Below are 22,960 nucleotides of genomic sequence, written 5' to 3'. Positions count from 1 at the left end.
CTAGTCTTCCTTTTAAACAACTTAAAATTAGCCCTGATAGCTCATCCATGTTCCACTAAGAGAATTCTGAAAAAGTAATATTTAAGTAAAAAGCAATTTATTTTTTGTTTTTACTACAGGTGAAGACTGATGAGAAGAGTCTGTGGGTGAAGACATTGAAAAGGTTTCAACTATAAAAGTGAGCTCTTTTCATATTTTTGCCACTTGAGTATGAAACATATGTTAAAAGCTGAACGTATTCATAATTTCAGTTTGTTGGTATTTTTGTGTAAGTGTACTCTGTAAGTCACATTTTTCAATTTGCAAGTATAGCAGTCCCCCTTATCTGTGGGGGATATGTTCCAAGTGCCCCTGGATGCCTGAAACCATGGATAGTACTGACTCTATATGAATTGTTTTTCCTATACATGCATATCTATAATAAGTTTTCATGTCTACATTAGGCACAGTAAAAGATTAGCAACAACGAATAATAAAATAGAACAATTATAACAACACACTGTCATAAAAGTTATGTGAATATAGTTTCTGTCTCTCTCAAAATACTGTAATATTTTCAGACCACAGTTGACTGCAGGTAACTGAAACTGCAGAAAGTGAAATCACCTATTAGAGGAGCTACTGTAGTCATTTTTTTCTTTTTTTGAGACAGGGTCTTGCTTTGTCACCCAGGCTGGAGTGCAGTGGTGCGATCTCAGCTCACTGCAACCTCCTCCCGATTTGAAGTGATTCTCCTGCCTCAGCCTCTGGGGTAGTTGGAATAACAGGCATGCACCACCATGCCTGGCTAATTTTTGTATTTTTAGTAGAGATGGGGTTTCACCACGTTGGCCAGGCTGATCATGAACTCCTGACCTCAAGTGAACCACCCACCTCGGCCACCTAAAGTGCTGGGATTACAGGTGAGAGCCACCATGCCCAGCCCTGTAGTCTTTTTTAAAACAGAAAAAACTATTCTCAGTCTTTAGACCAGGCACAGTGGTTCACGCCTCTAACCCCAGCACTTTGGGAGGCCAAGGTGGGCAGATCACTTGAGGTCAGGAGTTCGAGACCAGCCTGGCCAACATGGTGAACCCCCATCTCTACTAAAAATATAAAAATTAGCTGGGCATGGTGGCACATGCCTGTAATCCCAGCTACTCGGGAGGCTGAGGCAGGAGAATCACTTGAAGCAGGACGGCAGAGGTTGCAGTGAGCCAAGATTGCACCACTGCACTCCAGCCTAGGGGATAGAGTGAGACTCTCTCTCAAAAGAAAAAAAAAAGTCTTTAATTATTTTGTATAGAATAATGACAAATATTGTTACCAAAGGATAAAAATTAAAGAAAATGTGTACTGCAGATTAACATACACAAAGACTCAAAATGGAATCAGTGTAATCACACATGACCCATTTCAGTCATTTCTTCCTATTGGCCTTCTGGTTTTATTGAGTTAGTCTTTAGGTAATATTTTAAATCCTTTTCATTGGCTAGAAAAGTTCTGTGGTATTTTTTAACTTATTTTTCTTTAACATTGAAAATCTCATTTTAATTTGGTGGTGGTGGTTCTTGAAAAACCACAATGACACTAAAAGGGAAAGAAGGAAGAGGAGATATGCCTTTCTGTTAGGTCCAGGCAATTGTTTCACTCTGTTTGTTTCCTAAGTACTTTAATTTATCAGGCTCTGACCACATTATGAACTATTTGTCAAGGCCTGCAATGGTAAACTGTTGCCACTCAATCATACGTCAAATGCTTACTAGAGTGTTAGGAATAGATGAAGAAATTTAGTCTGGTAAGCATAGTGGTATCACTTTTTATTGATAAAAAAGTTTATATTTTTGGCCGAGTGCAGTGACTCATGCCTGTAATCCCAGCACTCTGGGAGGCCGAGGGGGGCGGATCACGAGGTCAGGAGTTTGAGACCAGCCTGGCCAACATAGTGAAACCCCGTTGCTATTAAAAATACAAAATTAGCCGGGTGTGGTGACTCATGCCTGTAATCCCCACTACTTGGGAAGCTGAGGCAGGAGAATCCCTTGAACCCGGGAGGCAGAGGTTGCAGTGAGCCGAGATCGCACCATTGCACTCCAGCCTGGGCAACGAGAGCAAAACTCTGTCTCAAAAAAAAAAAAAAGGAAAAAGGTTTATACTTTCAATTTTATACCACGTCTTTTTTTTTTAACCAAGCAATAACATAAAACAATTAAAAGCTTAAGTGCAACAATGGGTTAGAGCCTTGCCTTTAACTCACAAAATAATAATGCTTTATTGGAGACATAAATATTTAAAACACTGAACTATTCTTGAAGTACTCAAAGTTATTACAGAGACAAATAGTATTTTAGTAGAGTCGAGATTACTTTGCTTGTGTCAGAGTTCGTCAGTGTTTCGCTAACTGGTAAAACAATGGTTTTCTTACTGCAGATCTTTATTACTGGCAAGAAAGTCCCAGAAGTTCTTTTCTCTAACTTATGACTAGAATGCTGAGTAGCTTGAAAATCAATAGGTTCTAGCCTGGAGCTGACCGACTCATTAGTCACAGTGTTCAGGGCCCGTGATACTTTCAGTGGCCTGTGGAATTGTTTTAACTTTATTTTAAAAACAGAAGAAAAAAAATGAACATAGTAATAAGGAACATATAATATGGAACCTAACTTGGATTATATTTGTCTTTATACCAATGCAGTTGTAAAATTTAATTTAATATTTTTTCCTGAAGGAAGAGGCTCACAAAGTCCAAATTGTCCAAGGGCAACAAAAGTCATCATGGGGCCCCACCTGTGTCATAGGTCAGGCTCACCCCCCACGTGTGTGTGAGATTCAGTCATTTGAATGTCAAAAAAAAAAAAGTAAACAGGCTGGGCACAGTGGCTCATGACTGTAATCCCAGCACTTTGAAAGGCCAAAGCTGGCAGATTGCTTGAGCCTAGGAGTTCGAGACCAGCCTGGGAAATATGGCAACATGGTGAGACCCCATCTCTGCAAAAAATACAAAACTCAGCTGGATGTGGTGGTGAGCTCCAGTAGTCCTAGCTTAGGAGGCTGAGGTGGGAAGATTGCTTGAACTCAGGAGGCAGAGGTTGCAGTGAGCCAGGATTGCGCCAGTGCACTCCAGCCTGAGTGACAGAGTGAGACCCCATCTCAAAAAAAAAAAAAAAAAAAGAGTAAATATTTTCTTATTTAGAAATGGTGATCTTCTCTGTAAATGAGTCCATAGGTATGTCTGCTCATCAGAGAGATGCATGCTTATATCAACAAAGGAAGAAGGAAATGGCATGTTATTAGGTTAGATGGCCATAGTTGTTCCTTCTGTTTTCCTAAAATCAAATAAATATTTCCCTTTCCATACTCATTGATAATCTGTTTGCTTTGTAACATGACTAATTTATTTGGTACTACAAAAACTCCTAGATGGATAGATACAGAGATAATTTTCTGAACAAAATTGTCCCTACATTTTGTTCTGTGTGCCTTCTTGTCCAAGGTTTCACCTACCCTGGTTATTTGATGGAAGGGCATCAGGGCAGAGCTGCCACTTAGGGCACACAGCATAGGACTGCCCGGGCGACAGAAAGATGCACATTCATGTTCCAAGGCACGTCCAGGCACCGGGTGCTGAGGGCATCCTGATCTTTGCTGTTCTTGCTAGCATTTCCTGAGCCCCTTGCACTGGTGAGTGGGATAACAGGATAGTGGTGTGCCTTTTATTAGAGACGCCAAAGATTAGAAATGGTGTGTTTTCCAGCCTAGATTTTGCCATTGCTCAGCACAGCTGTGCTCTGTAATCCGTGGTGCCTTGTGGCCCTACTATGAGGCAGCGCTCTTCCCTAGAGGGTAGGCATCACCCTCCAGTTTCTTCCATCCCCATCTGAGTGAGGCACTGTCACTGCCCTCTCATGCGCAAGTGCAGGAGGCCCACACTGAGTCCATCCCAGGTCAGTTGCTACTTTTGTGGTACCTTGGTATTGTATAATCTCAACACTGAAGGCTTTGTGGGATTGAAATATGACTGCTTTTTACCTCTAAGTCTTAGAAATAAGATGATGAAGGCATGCTCAAGAAGGAATCAACACCGCTCAGCCCTTCACATGTCTTCTAGGTGACCTTGCTACTGTGTCCCAGGGCCTTGTAAGTGTTTTCCTCGGGGCTGATGGATTTATTGTAAGGCAGCTAATAGAAGAATGATTGGTGGCTATAGCATAAATGATTCACATTATGAATAAGTAACTTGTTGTATTGAGCTAGACATTGCTAAGAATATAACCATCCAGGGGAATTCTTGGCAGAATGCCAGAGGACAGGGATGGAAATGCAGTGTTTGATCTTTAGAAAGTCACTGAAGTGCTTTCCTTCAGATTCTTCCATTGCAAAATCTCCTGATTATTGCCTGGCTTGGTGGTGTTATGAAAATGATTTTTAAAAATGTGTAAAGATTAAAATCGTTATACAAACCAAATATAGAAGTTACAAAAATATGCACAGAATTACAGCATTCAGAAAATGTGCAGATTAACTCTACCTAAGTATTGAACATCTCTTTTCCTTTAAAAAAGTCTCCTAGAGAAATAGGAATGCTTTTACACTGTTGGTGGGAGTGTAAATTAGTTCAACCATTGTGGAAGACAATGTAGCGGTTCCTCAAGGATCTAGAGCCAGAAATACTATTTGATCCAGCAATCCCATTACTGGGTATATACCCACAGGATTATAAATCATTCTACTCTAAAAACACATGCACACGTATGTTTATTGCAGCACTGCTCACAATAGCGAAGACTTGGAACCAACCCAAATGCCCATCAATGATAGACTGGATAAAGAAAATGTGACACATGGCCGGGTGCAGTGGCTCACGCCTGCAATCCCAGCACTTTGGGAGACCGAGGCGGGCAGATCACAAGGTCAGGAGATCGAGACCATCCTGGCTAACACGATGAAACCCAGTCTGTACTAAAAAATACAAAAAATTAGCCGGCCGTGGTGGCGGGTGCCTGTAGTCCCAGCTACCCGGGAGGCTGAGGCAGGAGAATGGCGTGAACTCGGGAGGTGGAGCTTGCAGTGAGCTGAGATCGTGCCACTGCACTCCAGCCTGGGTGACAGAGCGAGATTCCATCTCAAAAAAAGAAAAAAGAAAATGTAACACATACACACCATGGAATACTATGCAGCCATAAGAAAGGATGAGTTCATGTCCTCTGCAGGGACATGGATGAAGCTGGAAACCACCATTCTCACCAGACTAACACAAGAACAGAAAACCAAACACGGCATGTTCTCGTAAGTGGGAGTTGAACAATGAGAACACATGGACACAGGGAAGGGAACATCACACACCAGGGCCTGTGGGGGGTTGGGGGGCTAGGAGAGGTATAACATTAGGAGAAATAACTAATGTAGATGATGGGTTGATGGGTGTAGCAAACCAACATGGCACGTGTATACCTACGTAACAAACCTGCACGTTCTGCACGTGTATCCCAGAACTTAAAGTATAATAAAAAATAAAAAAATAATAAATCAACCAATAAAAAAAACTCTCCTAGAAGTTTGAATAAGGTGGTATAGGGACTTAGACATTTTATGGGGGAGACTTCTTCATTGTAGACCCTTTAATTATAGCTGGTGAAGAATCTGAGGGGGTCCCTAACTGTTCTTGAGAGAAAAAGGATATGAGTTTTAAAAAAAATACTTGTTTTCTCTCAAAGGGGTGACCTTTGGAACGAGGAAGGAAGTAGCTCCTGTTCCTGTCCTTGGAACTAGGAATTAGGAGCCTCTTGGACAGTATGTCCTCAGTTTTATAGAATTATGGTAATAGGTTTCTGTTGAAAATGAGGAGGGGGAAGGGGACATCGTGGTCAAGTAAGTTTGGGATTTCAGTAAGGTTAATCGGTTTCTGTTGCTGCAGACTCTTTACATGCTGCCCTGAATGGCCTGTGTTCAACAGGGAGGTGTTATAGGCAGGGTTTCCCAAACTTCATTAAGCACAGAGCACCTCCTTTCATGCTACCACTCCTTTAATTTTAAACTAGTTTACTAGTTTAAACTACTAAAAACTACTTTAAACTACTTTAGTTTTTAAATGTATTACCATATTGTTCTGTGGAAGATAGTTTGGTCAATGCAGATTTAAGGTCAACTATGGCGAAGAGAAGTGGCCAGCACAAACACAGAAATGGGTTACAGGAAGAAATATGAATGGATTGAAGCAATAATTGCATTCTGCCCCTGTTGGAGGAGCTCAGAGAAAGACCATTTGGAGGATAAAGTTCTATACAATAGTACCATTCACTCTAGCTGGGTAACTTGTAATGGCACCAACCCTCATGTTTGCTAGTTAGGGAGTCCGTGGCCTTTTGCTGTCTTGTTGGGCTGACTCTGTGTTCCATGCATAAAAGTGATAGGTATCCCAAAACATTTAGTTATAGCACTGGCTCCAGGACCAATGAAGAATGACTTTCAGTCATCTCAAATTCTAAGGTGAAAATTTGTTTAGACCTTTTGCTATCAAACTACCTCCAATCTAGTAAGACTTGACAGATCCTGATGGACTCCTTAGGCAACACATGGTTCAAAGAGAAGTGGCATAAAATTACTTAGCCGAAGTTCTTATTGATAACTTCATTGAAAGTGACCTGTGTGGGATGATCAAGAATTTCTGCTTTGTAGAAAGCACCGAGCTAAGTACTGTGAAGGATATGAAGGCAAAGATAAAAGGCTTCTGCCAATAAATTAGAAATTAATCTGAAATGTAGGGTACCAAAGCAGTTAGAAAGAAATGGGCTTCGCTTGTGAAAGGGCTGTGTCTTTGAAAATACTGCTTATTTTCTGTTGGTTGGGTATAATTATTAATTAATTCAAAATTGTTTAATTGTTATTCAGATCATCAACATCCTTAACTTTTCAACTTGACCTGTCATTTTCTGAGAGAGCTGCTTTAGAGCTCTCCTTGTGTTGGTAGATTATCAGTATTTGCTTTTAGTTGTATCAATTTTCCCTTAATATGTTTCAAGGCTATGTTTTAGATGCATAATGGTTAGCAAGTTATTCACTTGTTATAAAGCTAGGTACAAGATCATTGTTGTACTTCAAAAACCAGATAGAATATCATAGCCCCATGCAGTACAGAATCATGGATGTCTCATGTTCTTAACATCTGTAACTGATGATCAATTTGGATAGACCCACCAGGGGCTTGCTCAGGGACCATCTCTAATAGGCACAGAAAGACTGTCACCTAAAATGTCAAAAGGACCAGATGCGCCCAGTAGTGCCAGATCTGCTTTTAGCAGCTGTAGATAAGAAATCCAGTGTCTGGAACAGACATTTAGTTGTGATATTTGAAAAACTTGTAGAAGCACTGGACCAGATTCCCCAAGCTTAAGAAGTCAATAAAACAAAATTACCCACCTTTAGGCTTTAGGTAATCAAAGCCTACATTCATGTTGACTGAGCTACAGCCAACCTTAGCTCCCCTCCGCCTTGTCTCTTTTCTTCCTGTCTCATCCCAGATCCCAGCCATCCTCATTTCAGTTGCATTGTCCAGGGTAGGCATACTTAAGAAATCTGTGTTTTATTGCATTATACCGTCATGCCTTTTCTGTGCCACAGGAAAGCCTGTTCTAGAGGAAGATTACATCTGTGATAAAAACTTTTAGAGTTAAGTAGGGTATTAAAGCAATCATTGTGTTTTAAAATAGAAAGACATGGAATTGCAATTGATCTTAAGTCCTGTATTAAGGCGAGTATTTTCTTTTAATATTCTTTGTCTTAAAAAAAAAATGTGGGGCCTGGCTTCTTACAGTGTTGTAACTTCGTGTACATTCTTTTGATTTCTAAAGCATAGTCATTCAAAGATAAACGGAGTTCAGCAATTTCCCGGGTCCTCATAAATGGAATATAGCAACCAGACTCTTAGTCAAACGCTTGCCAAATCATTTCTTTCTGGTTTCCCTTTAATTCCTAAGCCCCTGCCCTCATTTCTAAGTCTTCTCAATTGACGACTTCCAGTCACCTCTGTGATCACATGTTCTTAAAGCTACCTCTAACTCCTAACTCTCCTCTTTGAGGAAATGAAGGGATTTTAGTACAGCCACATCACTTCTAAGCCGTGTTTGACATCTCTCTCCTTTCCTCCTCCCTGCTCCTCACCCTGCCCTTAATATCAAATTTGTCAGCAAATCTCACTGCATTTACCTTACCAGCTGTCTCATCTCTGCTTTTTCATTTCCACTGCATTCAGAAGGCAAAAAGCTAACATTTGCACATTTATGATAAGCTACGTGCTATATATTATTTCTTAATTCTTTTAGCCTTGTGCAGTTATCATTAATTGGATTTTACAGATTAGGAACCTGAAGCTTGCAGAAATCTAAGTCACTGCATAACTCATGCAACTGGCAGTTTTTGAAACAGTTTGAGGTCTAAATACCCAACTGCAACCCCAAGCCCAGTATCATCTTCACAGCTGTGAGATGTGCACGCAGCCCAGCCATGCTGCTTGCACCCGTGTTGGGACTGGGTTGTCTCTCTCTCTTGTTTCTCTGAACTCGTGAACCTCCTGTTCATTCAGTCCACCAGGCTGGTCCACTCAAAGTGCTGAGTTAATTATGTCAGGTGTCTGGTCTAAACCCTACAATGACATGTTGTTGCTTGCTCTGTAAGCTCCAAGGCATTTTTGTTTTTTAAGGTTTTAATTCAAGTGTTCTAAAAAGTATTTTGGGTACAACCAGAACTCTCTCTGCTCCTTGGAGTCAGTGTGAAAGGAACACAGTGGGCTCTGGGGTCAGCTAGACCCGGATGTGGATCACAGCTCACCTCTTCATTGGGAGGCCTCAGGCAAGTTATTTGCCAACCTCACCTACAAAAGCATGATGCTAAGCTCATTTCAGTTTAGTTGTGGATATCAGAGCGTATGTATACAATGCCTGCCATAGTGAGTGCCTGGCCCTTGGCAGACTGTCAAATGGAGCTATGGAGCAGCAGCGGCAGTAATATTATTATCTCGACCTTATCTATCCTTTTAAACTCAGTTCAGATTCCTTCTCCTTTTTAAATTACTGCAACCTGATTTTATCTGCCCCTGCCTCTAAGTTGCTGTATCAGTTAGCCTCTGAACAATTCATTTAGCAATTTTAATTATATATTGCCTCTTGACACTGCTTTGTGATCTTAAAAACTCTGCTTGAAATACCTACTTGGTTGCTTTTCCTGAGTGCTGTTAATTCCTGCTCTAATGGACTAAAGTAATTTAAAGGCAGGACTAGGTCTTATGCATGGCACGCAGTCCAGTGCCTTACACGTAACTACTCACAAACTTTTTTGATACAAAATTAAGAAACTTCACATGCATTCATAATAAATCAATAAAAATAAGTTAAGTTGGTTTCAGATACAGAGGTTTTCCAAGAAGGTGTGTACATTGGCAATTAGCCCCAATGTCTTTGTTCATAATTTTTTTTTTTTTTAAGTAGAGACTGGGTTTCACCGTATTGGCCAGGCTGGTCTCGAACTCCTGACCTCGAGTGATCTGCCTGCCTCAGCCTCCCAAAGTGCTGGGATTACAGGCATGAGCCACCATGCCTGGCCTGTTCATAATTCTTAATGTGAAGAATATTACAGGGTAAATTTTATAACTAAGTAATTTTACTCTCCAATATGTTTGATAAAACTGTCTTTTAAACTCCGAGAAACCTTAAAACATGGCTGTATATAGAAATATGTTTTATTCTCTTAGAGTTAACACACTAAATGAGGAACCATTCTAATTTTTTCATGATAATTATCTTCCAGGTGTAAATTTTTCTCAGGTGGATTTACATGTTTCTTTCTAGCCTCTCCAATCCACATAAATTCTTCTCTCCTCCCTACCAAATTTTTCCTTTGGAAAGTCTGATGGAGAGGACGATGCTCTAAAAATATGTCTGAGGAAGGGCTCTTCTAGAGAGAAAACTGTGGCATCTTGCAGTTGACAAAATAATTTCATTAAGTATGGGCTTCTTAGTTTATTTAAGCATCTCATACTCAGAGCCAGTTGTTAAAAACTCCATACTTTATCTATAATTCCAACTGGAGCTTTGAAGGCCTCTTCTTAAACCATAGAGGCATTGGTGGAAGAAAAATTATTTGGAACAAGTTGTAGGTAAGTCTCACCTGCCAACGTGTGTGTTTTATCCTGGTCACGTTTCAGTGCATTTGCACAAAGTCTATTTCTAAACAAAAGACATATTATTAATTTTGGCAGCGTTTTGCCTACATAGAAAAAGGTGTTTGTGGAAATACTTACCTAAGGATGAAAGATGTCTCATTGATCTGCCAGGCTTAATGTTGCTAAATTGAACTGTGCTGGGAGATCCTTTGGAAGGGCCTTTTCCAAGGAGAATGGCATTCTTCCTTCTTGGGGTCAAGGAGGGGGAGTGAATAGTGGAAACTGGATCCTTCAGCTCAGGAAAGGTTTCCTCCCCTGGAATGGAATGCGTGGTTCCGTGAGTGAATTTGAATGTGTTGCTTTGGGCCCTCGGTCTCACTCGCCTTGTCTACATGATGATGCTAGAAGAAGCCTTGGCCAGTGTAGGGCATAGGCTGGCCTAGCGCTCACTACCATTAGAATCCAGCAAAATGTCTCTGTCAACAACATTCCGAAGAAAATCTTCAAAAAGTTTTTAAGAACATTTGAACCTTCAAGATTAGGATTTTTATAGAGAAAGACTGAGAACAAATCAGGATTCGGTCAGTAAAGCCATGCATATATACAACAGATGTTATATGCAGGCAATCTTCCACTTAAGCCAGGGTTTTTTTTTTCCCAAAAGTTCATTTGAAAAACATTTCGGAGTGGATTCTTTCCTTGTTAGACATAAAGCTATGCATGTGAAGTCTTCAGGCACACAGAGCCTATTTAACTCATCCTGTGCCTGAAATACAGTTAGGGCCATCTGGGGGCCAGTTTCCATTACTGATGTTCCTCCCATTGTCCCTGTAAACACTGAAATTCCAATATTTGTGGACAAAAACCATGTTCTGGAGTGGTTCCTGCAACTAGAGAATATGGTGTAAACATTCTTTATTAGGCCATGTATCTTATATTAGAGTTCAGAGATATGCCTATTAGATGTGAAACTATAGTGATACGGAAATCAGTAACCATGTATAAGAATGATTCAGGGGAGCTTCATGTGTGTATCAGAGCAATAACAGAAGCACCTTATGATTATGTAGCATTTGAACATTTGAAAAATTTATGTATTATCCCCATTTTAATTTTGAAACTCTGAGACCCAAGAATTCTTATTTGTTTTGTGGCAAGAGCTTAGGTGGAATGATTTGAAATAAACAATAAGGTAGAGACCAGGATCCCGAGAGAAGGATGAGGAGATAGTCAGAATGAGGGCCTGAGGGAGGGGAGGGAGAGGCCGATAGTTCAGAAGAGTGTGTCATGGACCACAGGACCACAGGATCGTAGGTCCTGTGGATATACCCTCACCATATATCCCAAGGCGAGAACCCAAATTGCGGATAACGTTAGGTTGAAGGAGAGAAGAAGGCAGGGGATAAGGAAATTTTTTTCTCCTCCTGTCAGTCAGCTCCTGATCTTCCCAGTATGGTTTCCTTCTGGTATCTTCAACACATTCTTCTAGAAAACATTGATAGCCTTTGGTCAGCTCCCGCATTTGAGGAACATGTTGAGCTAAAAAGCATTTTTAAGCAGGGCTAGGAACCATATATATACCATTGGAACCCAGAACAGATTTTCCTGTAGAAATAAACAACCATTTACAAAGAGTGTTTTGGAACAAGCTCCATCTTTTGTTTTTTTGTTTTGTTTTGTTTTTTAGAGACAGAGTCTCACTTTGTCGCCCAGGCTGGGGTACAGTGGCATGATCTCAGCTCACTGCAACCTCTGCCTCCCAAGCTCAAGTGATTCTCCTGCCTCAGCCTCCCGAGTAGCTGAGATTACAGGTGTGCGCCACCCCACCTGGCTAATTTTTGTGTTTTTAGTAGAAATGGGGTTTCACCATGTTGGCCAGGCTGGTCTCGAACTCCTGACCGCGCACCTCAGCCTCCAAAAGCGCTGGGATTACAGGCATGAGCCACTGCGCCCGGCCCAAGCTCCATCTTTAAATGTGTTCTGCCTGTGCTTGCAGGAACCGGTGAGGCTGTGAAGAGAATAGTAAAACGCTGCATTCTCACGGGGGTGCAAAGCTTTTTCCTCTGAAACTCAATGAACTGTTCTACCACTTCCTACACCTAGAGACAAGTCTCAACTATGTATTTTTTAGACAGAAAATTTCAAAGCTTTTTATGTTTTATGATATCTTATGAACATGAGCTTTTCTATCTGAAGAACTTTAAAGCACTTATGAAAATTATGATGATACTCGTGAGGTCACTTTAGAGTACACAAGAAAACAGATGGGAAGAGGTTTGTTGACATGACCTGCTGACCTGCTGTGAGATATTGAACACGTTATTTTTCTTCCCCCATGATCGTTCTTCTGACCATCTTGAAAGATAGCCAAGAAAGCTTTTTCTTCTAATTATTTCCAATTATTATAGGTTCATTCAGACCTCCAATTAAACAAATTATCCATGTTTTGAGAATATTGATTTTAAACATTAAATGTTTACATTTCTATATAGAGAGAATTCATCCTCTGTCCCCTACCACCAGATTTTAGCCTTAAAGGCAAGTTATTTAGTTTTGCTTATTCTCATACACTGAACAGTTGTTTAGCAAATGGCTTAAATAATGCGGTCTCTTGATTCAGGAAAATGTGGCTCACAAATGAACCATTTAGAGCAAATGGCGCATCTTTTGTATCTTAGATTTATAGTGCAATGAAGACATACTCTAAAGTTCAAATTTTTATTTTTATGGTTCAGTGTATTTGCAGGAAGAAAGGACTAGAGATTTTTCAGGCACTTTCTTTTCTTTCTCTCTCTCTCTCTCTTTTTTTTTTTTTTTTTGAGATGGAGTCTCACTCCATTGCCCAGGCTGGAGTGCAGTGGCATAATCTTGGCTCACTGCAACCTCCACCTCCTGGGTTCGAATGATTCTTCTGCCTCAGTCTCCTGAGCAGCTGGGACTACAGGTGCGCGCCACCACGCCTAGCTAATTTTTGTGTTTTTAGTAGAGACGGGGTTTCACCATATTGGCCAGGTTGGTTTTGAACTCCTGACCTCATGATCCGCCCTCCCTGGCCTCCTAAAGTACTGGGATTACAGGTGTGAGCCACCGTGCCTGGCTGGCACTTTCTATACTAATGTTCAAAGCACATTCATATCTATTGTACCTTTTATCTCCCACTCTCCATCTCCAGGTTTATATTTTCATTGGTACTTTATCAGAACACTTTGTACTGTAATAGCAACTCTTACTCAAATTTGGTAAAACAAACAGAAATGAGTAAATTAGTCTTGAAGGAGTACAGCCTCTAAGACTCATTGGTTCAGTGACTCAGAAACATCACTGAGGACGCAGTTTCTTCCCATCTCTCTGCTCTACCATCCGTGGGGTTGGCTTCTTTCTCAGGCAGTTTCCCCTAAGTGGTCACAAGATGTCTACTGGTCACAAGATGTCTACTAGCCACAAAGGGAATAAGAGGTTCCCTTGTCCATGTGCACCAGGAGACAGAAACCTCTTCACAGCCATTCAATACATGTCGTCCCTTCTTTTGATCTGATGTGGCCACTTACATCATGAAGGGCAGTAACTGTACTCAACGCCCACACTGATGGGCTTAGATCCGGCAGGATCCACCTCTAGGGCTAGGGATGGCTTAGCTCCAGCTACGCCGTACGACTACGTGTAGAAGAAACAAGGAAGTGGTTACCTTGGGGAGAAGTAGAGAACAAACGCTGGGTAAGAAACCAACAGCGCCATTAAAATGGGCCATTGTACTTCATTGTGGCATTCTTTTTATTCTCTAAATAAAACAAATTCTGAATATAATCTGTGAGTCTCTGGCTCTTATCCCTACACACTATTGCAGACTCTCCCTCCTTCTTCAGAGTTCCTCAAGGCATTTCGTGGCACCGTGGTGGGGATGCCTCGTGTTGTGAAGGGCTGTGGTGATGTCTTCTTCTCTGGTCCAGGTCGCTGAATCTCCTTGACTGGCAGTTGCTGGCAGTTCAGCTGACAGCGCCGTCTAGAATCACTCAAGCACGAGAGCCCGCCCTGGGCCAACTGGGGCTTTGTTCTTTGGGATATGTGCAAGAATCATACCACATTCATCGCAGAATCAGTGGAGATGCTTCTATCTCGGGGAGTTTTAATTGACAGTTACTCTATCAGATTACTCTGTTACTTTCTGCTTTGCATTCCTTTGTCTTTAGGATTTAGACATAGGCTGTGGGAACAGAGCCAGATGACAATAAGGCCAATAATCGGGCTGCTGAGAATGGCTTCCAAGCTGCTGGTGAGGACAGCTGGGTGGAGATAGGTTGTAACCGGGAGAACAGGCTCCTTGGGGTATTTAGTGCCCAAGTTAAATAGACCAATATAGGTGATCTGGGAACACATTTATCCTTATGCATGATCTGTGAGAAACTGGGTTCCAGACTTGAAGTCTGGGCTCAGAATGATTTAGAACACAATCTGTTTGCAGGTTGCAAGTTACTTAAATAAATTATCGCTCTTCTTCCCTCTATTGTCACCCACTCTTCCCCAAAACACTATATCATTAGAAGAGAAAGCTAATATGATAGAAAAAAATAGAACTTTTCTTCCTGCCTGTATCAAGGCGGTAATGATTTGATTTAGTAATGAATGCTGTGGCTCACGCCTGTAACCCCAACACTTTGGGAGGCTGAGGCAGGTGGATCATGAGGTCAGGAGTTCGAGACCAGTCTGGCTAACACGGTGAAACCCTGTCTCTACGAAAAATACAAAAAATTAGCTGGGCATGGTGGCACGTGCCTGTAGTCCCAGCTACTCAGGAGACTGAGGCAGGAGAATCGCTTGAACCCAGATGGCGGAGATTGCAGTGATCCGAGATTGCGCCGCTGCACTCTAGCCTGGGCAACAGAGCGAGACTCCGTCTCAAAAAAAATAAAATAAAAAAAAAATATTAATGTGAAGGCTGAGCAGGGGACTTTTTTTTTTTCAATTTCTTTACTGCATCAGCACAGGCTCTTGGGGAAATGCTCTGGTTTCTGTCAACTATAGAATCAATGGTAAAATTCCCAGCTGCTTCTGGCATTTGTCCCTTTATTCTCTATGGTTTGGCCAACCAGGGGAGTTGGTTGGGGTAGCATGGGAAGCCCACAGGAGCTCAGTCATAAGGGGAAGGCACAGTTAAGGCTAAAGGAATCCATAATGTATAAACTTGGCCTCACTGAGCCATCTGCCCACGATGGGGCCTTGCCTCCACCTCTCCTGTGGAATGGTTATCCAGTAGGTGGTCTGATGTCCCCTTCATGTCTTTCCACAGTGGAAATGCTCTCGTTTAGACAACAATTTCCTGTTAAAAAACAAAAGCATAGCAAGAGAGATACGTGGTTTCTTCTGAGTCCTTCCTCTACCCTGGCAGTACTCTGGATGAAAAGAGGCAAGTTCTATAAATATAATGCAGCTTCCTGGACAAAATGTATTAAAAGGGTCAGATGTTCCACTTTCTGCAATCCAGTGGAGCTGTGGTTGTCTGAAGTCAACTGATGCATTCAGGTTGGAATGGCGCCCAGGGAAGAGAGTTTAGGAACAAGCATAAACTTGGCCTTCCTCTCATTACACTGAGGTCGCCACAGGATAACACTGTCTCCCACCCTCAAGGGTTTCCATGGTCTGACTGTCCAGCTGCAGCTCCTGTCACTTCCCCATCCCACACTCCCTCTGCTTCGGCTGTGTTGGTTCGTTCATCGCTAACTTGCGTCTGTTTGCCAGCTTGCTCCATCTTCTCTGCTTGGGGCAGGATCAGATAACCAATGAGCCCAGTGTCTCTACCACTCCCTTTGCTCACCTCTGCAGTACCTAGGTGTTCATTGCAGACACAGAAAAGACCTACTCCTAAATATCTCATGTTCCTGATGAGAAAATTGCCATCCAGAGAGAGCTGGCAATACCATCAAACGTGCACAGCAAGTTCATGTCAGAGACTGAATTGGAATCAAGATATCTTGTCTTCTAGCTTCATACAGTTGCCATCATACCAGCTGCATTGATAATTTTTTTTTTTTTTTTTTTTGAGATGAAGTCTCGCTCTGTCGCCCAGGCTGGAGTGCAGTGGCGCAATCTCGGCTCACTGCAATCTCCGCCTCCCGGGTTCACACCATTCTCCTGCCTCAGCCTCCCGAGTAGCTGGGACTACAGGCACCCACTACTACACCCGGCTAATTTTTTTGTATTTTTAGTAGAGATGGAGTTTCACCATGTTAGCCAGGATGGTCTCGATCTCCTGACCTTGTGATCCACCCGCCGGCCTCCCAAAGTGCTGGGATTACAGGTGTGAGCCACCACGCCCGCCTGATAAGATTTTTAAATTTTCTCCAAAAAGGGGTATCTGTGTATTTTTGTGTGTGTGTGTACAATGCTTAGGGATGCCAAGCTATTTAAATCATATAGCATGAAAACTGGGCCTGTCTAAACGTATATTAGGGTTGGGTCTGCATCACCTTTAGTTAGCTAACTACTAATATTTCAAGTTTTTAGCATCCCTAAAATGTTTGCTCTCCAGTCTTTTTAAATATATGGCTGTGGACATAATTTTTTTAAAAAGAATTTCTACATGTGGTTTAGTGGATACTTAGTCTTTGACTGAGGGTTGACTCTAAAAGGGCTGTTTCTATTATCTGTTCAACCAAGTCTTGTGTTTTCAACATATATGTACTAAACAGCATTATGTTATCTTAATATGACAGTAAAATGGGGTTCGAGGCAGAACATACTTCTGTTTGTTACAATTTAGGATTATAAGGTATCTTGGAAAATAGTAGTCTGAAGTACAGAATCCAATGACAGCCTCCTGTGGTTTATTACTTTTATTTATAGCCGTCTACTTTTTCCTATTTGCAACAGATTTGGCTAAACAATGTTTTATTAATTCAAGCAGGAATATTTTCCTGCATTGAATTTGCATTAAAATTGCCTAGGAAATAATATTACCTGGTTTTCCTCACACACCCTCTATGCTGCTAGAGAACTTTTAGAAAAGCTGAATTCAGAAGTCTGCAAAGAAATGAAACTGTGAAAAGCAGAGGTGACTCTCCTTTAGAACTACAAGGGATAGTGAATCCATCAACAGTCACAAGTAAAAATACTGTCTTCTTGTGGTAGAGTGCTACTTATTCCTTTAAAAGCTTTTCTAGCCCATCAGCAGGTATAAAAATGTTCAAGGCCTCTTGTCTTTTTGTAAGATGTGTGTATAAAAAAGAATTCAGAGCAGAAGTGTTTGAAGATTCTCTTGTATACAAGGGTGGCTAAAATATGTACAAATAGGTCTTTCCAGGAATATGAAAGTGAAGATTGATGCTGAAAGTCTCATTGCTATTTTTCTAAGCTGGTTGCTGTTGGCCGTGAAACCTTTCTTTGAATTAGTGAAGGTTTCACGTGCCCACACATAGCCTGAAGTGAGAAACTCACTGTTGCTTGTACTTGCCAAAAGCAGACATAAAGCATTGGCTGCCCTACCTGTAACTTCTGCTAAAAACAGAACACAAAATTATCATGGGAGCCTTCAACAGCTAGCCTTCACCATCTAAACAAAGTGAAAAGTGATTGGATTCTTTATGGCTCCCTCAAAGATTTTTCAACTCCCTATAGTCCAGTTCCAAAAAAAAGGAATGGTGGTTTTCTTGGAGAGCCAACAGTTCCCTTGGTAAGTTTCTGGATTTTTTGTACATGATATTTTGAGTTCTTCTACAATAAAATTTAATGGTCCATTAGAGAAAGTGTACTCATATTAAGTGTAGTGTCTATAATTGGGTAGTCTGAGACAATTCCTGAGTGCTCAGCTCTCCTTTGATCTGTCGAAACATAGTGGTTGCCATGGAGTCTTGCTGGCCGGTGACCAAGTAGGAGTTCCACATTCCACTCAGCTGGGCGCAGTGTTCCTAATCAGGCCGGACCTGAAACTCTAGCACAAAGGACTTTAAAACCGGAGTGCTTTATGTGTAATCACTGAAAATAAGTTGATTATTTGTAGGGCAGAGTATGGTAAAGGTTAAAAATGTCCTGTTTCACTTATTTAAATTTTGATTTGTTTCTGGAAAAATATTTTAGTCTTCTGATGATACAAAATGTAAAATTCACTCTAGTCCCCCGGCTTTGTACAAAGTAATACAAAACAAGATTTGTCTTATTTGACCTTAAATATAAATAAAATGGCAGCTGAATTACTGTGAGTGATGTAGGTCAAGTATCTGGCCGTCATCTTTGCATTTTATTGCGGTGATGACTCCATGCCATTGTTAATCTGGATTGATTTTTAAACAGTCTAACTTAGGCCTTTTTTGCAGGCTTTTCTTTGTTTCTCCCCTACTTAGTTCTGAGGAAAGCCTAAAATAAGATCCCTGTAAACACTGATGTTCATTTTTTAACTCAGACATTTGCACAGCCCCACTGTGGGTTCAGGAAAGACAAAAGGAGGCTCCTGACTCAGAGCTAGCCATCAAATAGAGAGGGAAGAAAGCCTTGAAGATACATCACTGTAGATAGCTGGGATGTGTTTTTGTTGTACAGAATGAGTAGGAGCGAGGAGAAAAGATGACTTTTGCCTGGATAGATGGGGGGTTGAAGAGGCTTCTGAGATGGTTTTTGATTGCCTACCAAGGTCATTCTCTGACCTAGTTTGATGTCTAACTCCCTTATAATTGCATCAGCTTGAACCCATACGGCTTCGGTCTGTGGGGAGAATTAACCCTTTAGCTAATGGATAAAATAATGCGACTTTCTTTGGGGTTAGATTTTTGCCTAAATTACTTTTAATACCTTACTCAATGTCAAAGTTACTGGAACTGTCTATTTAGTCCTTTCGGCATCATCCTGTGAAGCCATGTAAAGAATTACTCCTTTTTTTTTTGAGATGGAGTTTTGCTCTTGTTGCCCAGGCTGGAGTGCAGTGGCATGATCGTGCCTCACTGCAACCTCCACCTCCCAGGTTCAAGTGATTCTCCTGCCTCAGCCTCCCGAGTAGCTGGGATTACAGGCGCCTGCCACCACGCCCAGCTAATTTTTTGTATTTTTAGTAGAGACAGGGTTTCACTATGTTGGCCAGGCTGGTCTTGAACTCCTGACCTCAGGCGATCCACCCACCTCGGCCTCCCACAGTGCTGGGATTACAGGCATGAGCCACCGTGCCTGGCCAAGAATGATTCTTAAATTTCAAGCAGGTCCTTACCAAAAATGCTCTTCATGTGGACATTGCCGTAACCCAGATTTTGATCCTAAAATGTATTTCTAATTTCCTTTTCAAACCATTCCTGGGATAACTAAGGGATTTTTGTACTTAAAGAAAACAGTGGCTTTATTAATTTTTACCCTTGGTCCTCAATGAGATAATTGTTTATTTTTCTTCATAAGCCCCATGGATTTTGATAGAAGAAAAATATTGATTATACAGTATTTTCACATGTGTTTATATTTTCAAAGTAAATAAACAATGAGGAATCAATTTTCAAAAATCAGTAACATTGTGGGGTTTTTTCTAATAAAAAAATCAACTTACACATGTTTTTCTTTTCATAGCCTTCCACTGACCTTTATTTCATTGACTTTATAAGGAATATGTTCTATTTTGTTCATATTTGTTCATATTTTTAAAGCCATGTGTAAGATAAATGTTGCATTTGTAATAAAGAGTAAACCTAAGAACAAGGCACAGAGATGGAAGGCTAACCCGGAAGCATAACATCGAAGCCCTGAGCAGGGCGGCCACCTACGCTACACAGCTGCAGCACGCGCTACCAGTGCTGGCCACAAATCTGAGCATGGGCGCCCCCTGGAGTTGTACCAACATGTCAGTCCTAGAACTAAGGGTAATAAAAAATGCTTTTGCATTCTTGTGCTCATTCAGCAAAACTTTGGGGTTCCCTATTTATCCTGGGAAGAGTGGGGAAACCCTGGGCCACATGAGCACACATAGATAGCTAAAGGGTCTGTTGGTTGTTGACCCCACATAGTAGTCCATTTGGCTGAGGGAAATGCATAATGTTAACGCTTATGTTGCTTCTTTTTCTATTTTATTTTATTATTGTTGTTGTTGTTACATGAGTAAGTTCATCACCCATGCATATACTGCACCATATTTATAGGCTTTTATCCCTTGCCCCCCTTCCACTCTTTCCCTCCAAGTCCCCAGAGTCCATTGTATCATTCTTAGGCATTTGCGTCCTCATAGCTGAGCTCCCACATACCAGTGAGAACATACAATGTTTGGTTTTCCATTCCTGAGTTACATCACTTAGAATAATAGTCTCCAATCTCATCCAGGTCACTGCAAATGCTGTTAATTCATTCCTTTTTATGGCTGCATAGTATTCCATCATATATATATATATACACACACCAGTTTATTTATCCACCCATTGATTGATGGGAATTTGGATTGGTTCCACAGTTTTGCAGTTGTGAATTGTTCTGCTATAAACATGCGTGTGTAAGTATCTTTTTTGAATAATGACCTCTTTTCCTCTGGGTAAATAGCTGGTAGTGGGATTGCAGGATCACATGGTAGATCCACTTTTAATTCTTTAAGGAATCTCCACAGTATTTTCAATAGTGGCTGTACTAGTTTACATTCCCACCAGCAGTGTAGAAGTGTTCCCTGTTCACTGCATCCACACCATATGTTGCTTCTTTTTCCTCCGTCCTAGAATATTCCTTTAAAGAGGAAAGGGCAGAGCCATTATGGGTAAGAAGGAACCAGTGCCCCAGACTGTTGAGGAATTGGTCAAGTCCGAAATCTCTTGCTCACTCTGAGCCAACATTTATGGAAGGACTCCATATGCCGGGCACTGTAGTAAGTGTTGAGGAGACAGTGGTTACGTTGGTAGTGACACCTGCAAGAAGCTTAGTGTCTAGTGGAGCTGAAAGATAACAGTTTAAAAAACCCCAAGTATGTTATTTTAAATTGTGATCAGCGCTATGCATAAAGAGACCAGGATGCTCTAAGAGATTACATTTTAGTCACAGGAGAAGATTAGGGAAGTCCTACATGAAGTTGGGACATGAATGAAAGAGTGAATGAATGGAAAACCAGCAAGGCTGGAGGCAGTGAGCAGTGGGGATGGAGTTGGAGAGAGAGAGATGAGGACTAGCTCTTGCACAGCCTTGCAGACCATGTTAAGGAGTTTGGTTTTTATTCTAAATGCAATGGGACTATATTTATGGGTTTTAAGCAGGAGGGTGATGGAATCCAGTTCAGCTTTCTGAAGATTCACTAGCTATTGGGTGAGAATGAATTACAGAAAGTGGGGTGGTAAAGGGATGACAAGTTAGAAGCCTTGTGCTGCAGGCCAGTCAAGAGCTGGTGGTGGCCCCCTGGGCCAAGGGGTCCCTGATAGTAGAGAAGTTATTCTCCAGGACACAAAAAAATATGCAGATGTTATCAAAGAACCGCTATTTGGGTAATGGAAAAAGAAAATGCGTAAGTCTTAATCCCAATATTTCCCCCACCTAACTCACCTTTTATCTGCTGTGCAAGTATTCCCTCCTTCTGTCTATACTGTGGAGAAAGTTAGAGCCTGATTCCATGGATGTTCATGTGAATGAATTAATGCTACTAAGTGCTTGGAAGTCCAGTGCAAAGTCTAGCAATTGCTGCTACCTGCTCTGCTTTCCTTGATGTTATGTTAAGTTCCCAGGGGAAGCCAGACAGCATTTATGTTGTTTGATCATGGAGATGAGTGAAAATTGAGATTAAGGATGATTTCACAATTGTCTTAGAAGTGGAATCCTTTGAAAATATTCCATTAGTTGCTCATTCTAAGTATTAGCCTATATGGAATTGATGCTCTATTTCACCAGTAGGAGCATTTAGGTGAAATCAGAGAATAGAAAAAATCAGTTGATAATTAAAGGAATGGAAAAAGAAAAATACAGTTATCTATTGTTTATTTGTAGATGTTTAATTTCATTTCCAACCAGGTCATTTTATAACGACAGGAAGATGAGAAGTCCTCATTTTTCAAGTTTGAGTGAGAAGAAAGTGTACCATTTTTACATAAAGATAAGATTAAATAAAGTAACTGCCACCTTCTGATGCTCTCATTCCTCTTTCAGTATTTCTGCAGGTAGACTGAAAGCATGAGTGTCTACTTCTGAGCAGAATGAAGTAAATAATTCAGTATTTTCTACTGCATATCAACTCTGCTTATTTCCCCCTTCAAATTGCATATTCTGGCAAGATTTCTCACTTGTAAAAGCATTTAATTACTGTGTTTAGCAGTCATGGTTGGGTGCATTATATAAACAAACACCTACTTCAAACATTGAAACTGATTTTTTTCATAGTCGGCCGGAAAGCAAGACTATTTGATGTTCAGTTTGGATGCTCTATTTCTGATTATATAATTTAGGTCTGGGAATAGAATTTTGGCATGTATCTGCAGTTCTTATGCCATAGAAAATTAACCTTTAGCATCCTCTCCAAAAGGGCAAATCATCATGCATACAAGTTCCAAAAAACACTTTTAAGGTAAGCTTCCTTCTAGTAAAAGATTTTTCTGTCTTCAAGCAAATGCACATCTCTCTAGTACTGCGTTACTTCAGAATATTCTGTGTAATCTGTGACCTCTGCAGAGCCATAGCTAACTCAGCCCCCAAGCCAGACATGGAAGGATCCCTAGGTGTTTAGCTGAAGATCTTGGTAGACAAAGTTCATTTTCTTTGGCCTGTCTATAGGCAATGCTTGCTTTCGAATCCTTAAATATATTCAAGAACACTTCTCAGCTCACCAGATTCTAGAGCATTGTGTACACTTGTAGTCAAGTACAACTCAGGAAAACCAAAGCCCTTAATGAACTCTTTCTTTTCTTTTCTTTTCTT

The 22,960-nt window shown here is 41.0% G+C and overlaps 1 protein-coding gene across 1 annotated transcript in view; it reads left to right on the top strand.

The window, feature by feature from the left end:
- The window catches only part of LOC116463167 (pleckstrin homology domain-containing family G member 1-like), a 247,814-nt gene that overhangs the window by 51,672 nt on the left and 173,182 nt on the right, over positions 1 to 22,960 (top strand). The window contains exon 2 of the mRNA XM_032146150.2: positions 120 to 178. The gene's annotated coding sequence lies outside the window, so the exon portion shown is untranslated. The remainder of the gene's footprint in view (positions 1 to 119; positions 179 to 22,960) is intronic.

The sequence above is a fragment of the Hylobates moloch genome, unplaced genomic scaffold (assembly GCF_009828535.3).
Source record: "Hylobates moloch isolate HMO894 unplaced genomic scaffold, HMol_V3 SCAFFOLD_28, whole genome shotgun sequence".
NCBI classification, from domain to species: domain Eukaryota; kingdom Metazoa; phylum Chordata; class Mammalia; order Primates; family Hylobatidae; genus Hylobates; species Hylobates moloch.
This window is presented reverse-complemented; position numbering and strand designations above follow the sequence as displayed.